The sequence below is a fragment of the Onychomys torridus genome, chromosome 9 (genome assembly GCF_903995425.1).
Source record: "Onychomys torridus chromosome 9, mOncTor1.1, whole genome shotgun sequence".
Taxonomy (NCBI): Eukaryota; Metazoa; Chordata; class Mammalia; order Rodentia; family Cricetidae; genus Onychomys; species Onychomys torridus.
Genome location: NC_050451.1, coordinates 49,690,434 through 49,700,115, shown reverse-complemented (window position 1 = coordinate 49,700,115; position 9,682 = coordinate 49,690,434). Strand labels below are relative to the sequence as shown.

Genomic DNA, 9,682 nt, shown 5'->3' with positions numbered 1-9,682 from the left:
AAAAAGGACCGTCACCATCCACCGCTCAGCACAAACAGCCCTCTTCTCCAACCTCCTAACCAAGGCCACCAAGGTAAGGGTCCCAGTCTAGCTTTAGCCTTCCCGAAGACCTCCCACCACTTGGGGCTCCACCTCCCCTACTCCCATCTCTGTGGTGCACAGTGGGCTCCTCTGCTGAGCCCTGGGAGGGCTGGGGATAGTCCTGCAGTGAAGTTTAGATTGGGCTTGCTTTGTCTAAAAGACTGCTCTGGGACAAGACTCAACTCCGAGTGAGTGCTGTGTAGTGTGAGAGGATGAAGGTGAATCTGTTCTCTGTGCGTGGATTTTACCCAGAAGCCAGCAGGTAACTTTCGGTACATCTGAACTAAGTGTGAAGGTTCAAGACGTTTACTCTGGGGTCTTGGAAAGAAACCAAAGTCCCCAGAGCGCTGGTGGCTACTGTCTTCTCAGGCTCAGTAGCCTCTCACAGCCGTGTTCATACTCCGGAAGTTTGGTGTTTATGTATTTGCATGCTCTAATTGGAAAATAGTGTTTTAAAAATCCTATTGGATAGACATCCCGATGGTTCCAAACATTCGTGTGATCTCAGTTTATCAGAGAAACAACCACTCCTCAAGTGATATTGCGAAGTAGATTCCATAGTTAGGACGGTGCACACAGGCTCACTGTCCTGTCTTGATGTTCCTAAAAGGAGATAAACCTGTGTATTTCTGGCAGGCTGCATGGACAACTCTTCCCGAATATGCTGTAAAGAAACTATCAACAATACTGTACACTGTTACTCCAAAGAAACATACTCATGCTGAAGTTGTGAGTTGGGAGAGCTTACCAAAATGCTCAGTCAGGCACGGGAGCTTCCTTTTTACAGCAATGTACCTTGAAATCAGTGGTTCTAAATCTGTGGGTTGAGACCCCTTTAGGAGTCGAAGGACCCTTTCACAGAGGTCACCAAAGACCATCAGGAAACACATATCTACATTATGATTCATAACAAAGTGGCAAAATTACACTTATGAAGTAGCAATGAAAATAATTTTCATGGCTAGGGTCACCACAACATGGGGAACTGTGTTAAAGGGTGGCGGCATTAGGAAGGTTGAGAACCGCTGCTCTAAATGGTGTGACTGGCTGAGAGATACACCCTCCACGGGTGCAAGAACACCTAGAAACTTTGAAAACACAGTTGACATCAGGTATTTTGAACTCCTGAGCGCTGCATTCTCTTTACTTTTAATGACTGTGCTAAAGAATAAGACATCAGACTCAATGGTTAGCAGATGATTCCAACCCCTGACACATGCAGAGAGAGTTCTGGCTCACCATTGTCATCTACGAGATCAGCTCTAACCTCAGAAAAGGATTGTTGTGATGATCCGCTGAGCGAGACATCAGAATTCCACAGCCAATCTAGGAGAGAGAGATAAGCACGTTTACCAAAAACTTTGCTTCCATAAAACTATCAAAATACTATTCAGAGAAGCAGGGGTTAGTACAATTCTTTTTTAAGGGAACATCTAGGTAATTATGATTAGAAGACTATTAAAAACCACTCAGTTCACACATGTATGCAGATTATACATACAAACACTTACATTTGAATCAGCAGCATTTTGTTACCTTGGGAATTTCTTTAATTTATCAGAGCACGTGTAGATATCTACCCTGTCCTGTCCTATAGGTAAGTGAAATGGATATGGTTTCAATGAAATGAAAAAGGTAAACACAATTCTGTTGCTTTTTCTGGAACTGCAATCATAGAACTTTACCAATAGAGACATGGTAATGTTGGTGTAGTGATCTAAACAGTCTGCAATCTGAAGATGAGTATAAAAGCTGGGTCTTAAAATGCCCATCCTCTGTAGCTGAATTTATGGGATGTGGACCCATCAGGATGTGTGGTGGTTGTGGTACAAAGCATGTTTTCTCTTCCAGTATCCCCAATTTGAAGCACTTCCAAATATCACTTTCCCAGATCAGACACTTAAATTAGGAAATTATTGCATTCCAACTTGTGTTGTATCTTGTCTTTTTGTTGTATGTAAGGGAAATATCCCACTAAAGTAGGAGACAGAGGGAAAAACAGGAATATAAAACTCAATGCTTCTTAATTACTTAAGGTCACAGGCCCCCTTTCAAATCTATGGCACTCACAGATCTGCTCTCTGCCCCCACAAAAGAAAGCCTGGACTTAATACTTAATATGGAAACCACCATTCCTGGCTGACCCCTTTTTCTAAGATTAATAATTCATTTACAGTAATCAGTGACCTGAGAAAAGAGAAAACAGCAAATATGAAAAGTGTGCAGAAACCATGCCTGTCCACATGCTGGGGTTGAAATTGGGGTGTCTCGGTCCTGAGCAGCCCTCTGGGAACTGAAGCCAAATTAAACATTCGCCTAATTGAAAACAGCTAAAAGGACTGCAGAGTGCTCCCATCCTCCTGCTGGGCCAGGCTCTCCTAACCAGGGGGGGGCACACTTCAGTGCCTTCTCAGTGAGACTCCGGACTCAACTTTCTTTTAAAATATTTATTATGATGTGTATGTGACACGCATGTGGACGAGGGAGTGTGCGTGCCCTGTGCACACGTGGAAGTTAGAGAACAACTTTCAGGAGTCAGTTCTCTAGTTCACCTTCGGTAGTCAGGCTCATACAGCAAGCACTTTACCTTCAGATTATCTCACCAGCCCCTTCACTCTTTCTTACAAACCTCCCTGGGTCCAAATGACCCAACGTAAATGTCCAATCAATTAATTCTCAGATGACTTCTCACGTGTGTGCAGAGAAGCTTCACGCCTCCCCCTCCCTGTGCCCCCACACTCTCTGGAAGGAAAGACGCTATGTAGATCACATTGCTCCAGCTTCTGCTTGAAGCCAGGGACCGTGGCTATTACATTTCATGCACCTGCACCTATACCCTTAGCTTTGGACCCCAGCATAACACACAGGAGGCTGTGCCAGAGCCTGGGGCAAGTTTCAGAGCTGATACCAGACCACCTTCCTGCTATGGTACAGCATCCTGGACAAATGCCGTTCTTCCTGCCAGTGCAGACTGTCACAAATGAGTGCTGCTAGTCCATCTGAATCAAGAGAAAGGAAGGCCTCACATCAGCAGGCAAAGGGTAGCTCAGGGGAGAAGGCGCTTGCAGCCAATCTGAAGGCCAGTGTTTGATCCCCAGGATCTGCATAGTAGAAGGATACTTACTCCTGAAAGCTGTCCTCTGACCTCCACACACCTGCCATGGCAGAAGTGTACTTGTAAACACACACATACATACCCACAGCATAAATAAAGTGTCAAGAAATGTTAGCATGTCAAACATAGTGAATGGAAACCGGTAACCTAAGGTCCCTCTAAGCAAAGCTGGACACGATGGCACAAGTCTGTAATTTTAGCACCGGGGAGCTAGTCTTTCCAAATCAATAAGCTTCAGGTTTAGTGAGAGACCCTGCCTCAAAAATAAGGTTGTTGAGAGTGATTGAGAAAAACACCTGAAGTTGACCTCTGGTTTCCATACATGTGCACACACACACACACACACTTACACAGGTGTACAGACATGTTACATACAAATGCATGTCACACACACAAATTTTTAATAAGCTACATGTAATTTATAAAAATTAAAGTTAACACAAAGAGATAGATGCTATTCTTTTTGGAAAATAATATTTTCATAGAATCATCTGTGTGAATGTCTTATGCACTGTGCTTTATTTTATCATCCTTCAATAATATCATCAAACAAAATTGCATAATAACTTTAAAAGTAGGAAGTTACAGATATGCATAATCTGTATTTCAAATGTGTCAATTGTATTGCTCTACTATAGTAATTTGCACAAATATTATTTTATAATTTCATTGCTGCTTCATTAGTTAAATAAAGTGGGCAAAGAGATTCTTTAAGAAGAGTAAACAATTTATGTCTATGAGTTAGAAGTAAAGTGGAAACATATGAGCATAGTTTATAAATAGTGCTTCTCATGATTGGTGAAAGATTTTGCAATTTTACTAAATTAAATAAATAGTCTTAGTCTCAAACTAAGCTGGGCTGAATACTTTCCTCTGTTGCCTCCTAAACCTAAAACTCTTAACTGCATATTTAAGGATTAATAGTATATTTTCTACCCATTAAGCAGTCTACACTTTTCAAACTCATAGATTCTGGTTATTTGTAGTCCCCCTGCCCTTTAAGTAGAATAAGCAGTCCAGACTAAGGAGAGCCTTCTGCACCTTTCCTTGTCAAGACTTCCTGTGGAGAAAAATGCTTTTCAGCAGCCTAACTACTTTTCCGTTTTTGTGTTTTGAGACAGGGTCTCATTGTGAAGTCCAGGCTGGCCCTAAATTCACAGCAGCCTTCCTGCCTTTGCCTCCAAATGCTGGGACTACAGACATGCATCGTCTAAATGTTTTTATTAGATGTAGAAAGCGAATCCGAGGTGAAGGTGCTGTCCTGTTGTTCACGAGATGGAGGTAGGAAGATGAAGAAATGTTCACCATGAGCCTCATGAAGAGGCAGACTCAGTGTCTGGTCAGAATTTGAAGGTTGATAGACAAGGGGTTTCACCAACCTTGAGTCAAGGAAGTAACATTAAACCCTAAAAGCTGAGCACAGTAAAAACATTTCATTACTATAATAATTGGACACAATTTTTACACTGTTACTGAGATATGGCTCACATTTGCTGATCCCAGCCTCTGTAAAACAAACAGAAAACTCCCAAAAAAGGAGGCTAGACTTTTCACTGTCGTTATATGTACTTCATAGTCATGTTCTGGCCTTAATATCAAGTTGTCCGCTCCCATCTCCACCCAACAGTTCAGCCCAATCTATGCCCTGTCTATCCACAATGGACTGTGATATCATTTATTCCAAATCATCCCTGCCCTGGGTTGTTAATGCTGCTGTTCTTTCCATTGTTATTCACTTGGACCCAGGGTTAAAATCTTGTCTGTATACATTTCATCTGTGCTACAGGTTAGACCTTGGATGTTCCCCCAAAAGACCCATGTATTGAGGGTTTGATTATAAAGACAATGGGATATGATGGAAACCATTAGGAGGTGGACCCTAATGAGAGGAAAGCACCTTCTATTTATGAATTAGTTCAGGATTAGGTGTATAGTGAGAACCTCATAAAAGACTTATTGAGAGAAATAGTCTCCAGATAAGTGACTAGATTACTGAAGACAGAAAATAGAAAGATTGCTACAGATTGGATATCCTTTGTCTGCAGGGATTGGGACTGGATTGCTTCAGGTTCTTCCTAGGGGGTGCGATCAGAATATTTGCATACACACAGAGATGTCTTGAGGATGAGACCCAAGCCTAGATGGGAAATTCATTTACATTTCACTCACATACACACATTCAATACTTTAAATTACTTTGTGAACGAAATCAAGTGTGTGTACTGTGTTGCTCAGCTTTGCATCACTGTGACAAAATACTTGAGATAACTTATAGTAAGGTGTAGTAGGCTTTCTTGGACCTCCAGCCTCCAAATCATGACATGAAGATTTATTATTAATTATGAATGCTTGACCTTAGCTTAGGCTTGCTTCTAGTTAGCGTTTTGTTTCTTTAACTTAAATTAATTCATTTCTATTAATCTATGTGCTGCCCTGAGGCTCATTTACCTCTTCAATGTATTGTCCATTCTGCTTTCCTGTTTCCTTTGCACTTGGCTGGCTGGCTCCCCTTTTATCTCTGCCTGCCAGCCCCGCCTATTATTTTCCCTGCCTAGCTATTGGCCATTCAGCTTTTTATTAGACCAATCAGGTGTAGTTAGAGTTTTCTTGCCAGGTCCATAGATGCTCAAATCCAACCAAGTAAACACATAGAAACTTACATTGCTTACAAACTGTATGGCCGTGGCAGGCTTCTTGTTATCTAGTTCTTCTATCTTAAATTAACCCATTTCTATTAATCTATACTTTGCCACTTGGTTCATGGCTTACTTGTACCTTTACATCTTCCTTGTCATGGTGGTGGCTGGCAGCATCTCCCCCTCCAGCCTTCCACCTCCCAGAATTTTCTTCTCTTTTGTCCCACCTATACTTCCTGCCTGGCCACTGGCCAATCAGAATTTTATTTACACAGAGCGATATCCACAGCAATCATGTGTCTTAGACAGGCAAGGTAAGACAGCAACACATCTTTACATAGTTAAACAAATGCAGCATAAACAAATGCAACACATCTTTACATAGCTGAACAAATACAGCATCAGCAAATGCAACACATCTTTACATAGTTAAACAATTATTCTATTCCACAACAGTGAGGAAAGGTTTCTTTTGGCTCAGAGTTTCAGACCTTGTCCTGACAAAGTGTACATGACAGGAAGCTGCTCAGTTTGTGGTGGCTGAGAAGCAAAAGGGGAGGAAGTGGTCAGGGTCCCAATATTCCTTTCAGGGGTGTGTCAACAATGACCTACCTTCTCCTATACAGGCTCTGCCACCTAAAAGTTCTGCCATCTCCCCATAGCATCAAGCTAAGGACCAAGCTTGTAACTCGTGGGTCCCAGGGGACCCTCCAGATGTAAGCTATAGCATGCATGAGGCCCAGGAAGCTCCAGATTTTGGCATTATATTGACACTAAGAAGTTCTGGATTTTGGAGCATTACAGATTTCAGATGGTTGGATTATGGATGCTCAGCCTTCATCAACCCAATGATGGACACTTAAGTCAGTCTGTTTGGGACCATTTTGATGTGCATTTGTTTTAAAATAATAATAAACATATTTTAGTATAATATTGAAACATTTCAGCAAGAACACTTTAAGCCAAGTTTTGAAAAGTGAAGGGCATAAACAAAAGAATATTGCACCATTGCATACAAGCCAGTTGAGCAAATAGCAAGTGCCTAGATCTTCGGGGGAAAAAAATATCAAGATGGAGAACAGACCCAAACTAAGATTGTTGATGAGTGTTGAGTTTTTAAAGCAAAAATGATTTTCCTTTTCAAAAGCATATCTTTCAATAACAGGCAGACTTTTACTTTTAATTATGACATGAACAGAAAAATACTTGGAATTACATTCCTGCTGGTGTATAGTTTGGATCCCAATAACTGACTGCATTCTGGAAGTTTGCTGAAGAGTCTGAAAATATCTCCTTTGAAACCAGCCACAATCTTCTTGTGTTTTAAGGGTTTTTTTGTTTTGTTTGTTTGTTTGTTTTTTGTTTTTGTTTTGTTTTGTTTTTTGGAAACAATTTGACCCTAACATAGCTGAGCAACCACACATGCTCTGGTGTTCTACCAAACACAGACATTGTCCACGGTACCAACCTGTCCATTGTCCTTAATGCCAAGAATATGTCAAAACATGTCATGCTCATATTTGGCCCAGAGAATAAGGACTCTTTCCTGAGAAAGACAACTGAGACAAGGCCAAAGAAAGAAAATGTGTGTAGTCTTGGGGAGAGAAGACAGCCACACCAGTCTGGGGGATGGCCACCTAGAACTTTCACCCTCTCCCACCCCCAATAAAGAGAAATTATACCGTATTGTTTGAAACCACCTGTTGCAAGATGCTTGCACAATGCAGCTTAGGTGTGAAAAAACAATCATTTCTTTGAACTATGCCTCAAAGGTGTCATCTTGGGAACTTTGAAACAATACTACATTCCACCAATTGAAACCAAAGTCAAAATTGACAGTCTTCAGCCACACTCCTGGGCATAAAGAGATACTGAAGAAAATGGCTTCGCCACCAAGAAAGCAATCCATTGTCCATCACCGAAGGCAGAAGGAATCTGTGTCTTGAAGTTCTGGTGTCCAGGGATATAATGCTCATCTTCATTTTCACCCTTAATTCCATGCTTTGCTTGAACTTTTTGTGAGGTGAATTCATTGTTTCTGTACATTGATACCAATGCTTATGTCCCCCAAATGCATGTGTTGAAACCCTACTCCTTCCATCATGTGATACAGTTGGGTGGTTGGACCTTTAGCTGGCACTTAGGTCATGAGCACAGACTCCTCTCAAATAAGAGTGCCCTGATTAAGGGAACAAGATGAAGCCCCTTTGACCTTCTGCTCTGTCTCAGGAAGCAATGAGAACCCACCTTTCTAATCTAGAACCTGTCCATGTTGACATCTTGTTCTCAGCTACCAGGACCATGAGAAAGAAAATTTTGGTTGTTGCTAGATCACCCAGGCTCAGGAATCTAAGTATGTGAAACAAACAAACAAACAAACAAACAACAACAACAAAAAAAACCCAGAATCCCTCCAGGAGCACACAAAATAGCTGGCTGTAAATAGGCAAACACACAGTGGCCCCAGATACCCCTGTGATGAAACATGGAATGGCAGGCTTCCAGCAAAGAAATTATTTACACACTTACTTCCATTCAAAAGCAACAGGAAAAACAAATTCAAAATGAATACACACTGTCCAAGGACACAGCAGGTGTCCAAGGAGAGTCGAAGGTCCTGCTGCAGGTTCCAAAGACGGCATCGGATGCCCTTCACAGGGAAAGGGCACATCCTGCCCAGTGTGGAGTCTGACTGGCTATTTGTGACACAGTACTGAGCATGAGATTCAAGAGCTGACAGCCGCATGCCGAGGAGGTGGTAAATGAGGAGCCACACCGAGAATCCATCTGTCCACAGGGCACTCTAGCCGCAGCAGGGAAGAAGGGAAACAGCCAATACAGGAGTGACAGTTGGCACATGCAGAAAATTCCACTCGGACCATAATATATTCTTCCCTGGCATAAAACTAAAAATAGCTGCCGGCAGGGAGCCACGCTCAAGGAAAGGGAGTCCTAGGAACGATGAACAGCTTTCCCAGGCAGAGGTAGTCCTTTTGCAGTGTTACCTCAGGTGGTCTCTGGGATGAAGCCTTCTCTTTCGCATGGATGGCAATGTTTCACGGCCGTGGCTGATGACCCTGGCTGACCCGGAGAACAACCAGGAAGACTTCAAAGAACACGGACTGCATCAACGCGAAACAACAGAATGTCTGGTGGAATTGCAGGCAGGGGTTTTGATGCATCTCCGAGGGTGATCCCAGCATTCTTCTGACTCAGCTTCTGGCTCCCTCTGCCCTCCTCCAGCTGCCCCCTCCGTGTTACAGCCTGTCTTCCTGGGTAAGCATTCTTGCCCCTGAGTCACTCCTTGCGTGTCCAACTCTCTTCTCAAGACCGTACACTTTAAAGAAGTTTGGGGCTCACAGCTCTGTGACCTGAAGACAGACACAGAAATCTCCTGTACACCCCCTTCTTTAGACATGCCTAGCCTTCCCCATTGTCCACATCTTCACTAGAGCACCACATACCTCATGTGTCTCAGTCCATGAACCTGGGTTGGCACATCACCCACAGTCCATGGTGCACGCTGGAGTTCTGTTGTACATGCTATGGGTTTTGAAAAACACAAAATAACATGTATAACATTAACAAGTTTCACAGTCCTAGCAGTCTTCTGGGCTTCCCATCCCTTCCTCTCTGCCCGCCCCACAATGAAATTTTGCTTGATTAGAACTGGAATTCCACACAACAGAGGATCTTTGGATCAGCTTCTCTCACTTAGCAAGGTGCACCAATGTCCTCTACACCTGCCACTCCGTTGATGGATGGATAATCTTTGGTGTCAACTTGGCAGGATCTAAAATGTACTAAGACATTAGTGAGTCTCCTTGATGGGTGTGTCTGTAAGGATGTT

General features: G+C 42.6%; 1 protein-coding gene across 1 annotated transcript in view; it reads left to right on the top strand.

Moving 5' to 3' along the window:
• Nucleotides 1-40: 40 nt before the first annotated feature.
• Sgcg (sarcoglycan gamma) overlaps nt 41-9,682 on the top strand; it is a 69,547-nt gene continuing 59,905 nt past the window's right edge. Inside the window, exon 1 of the mRNA XM_036199589.1 lies at nt 41-73. The gene's annotated coding sequence lies outside the window, so the exon portion shown is untranslated. The remainder of the gene's footprint in view (nt 74-9,682) is intronic.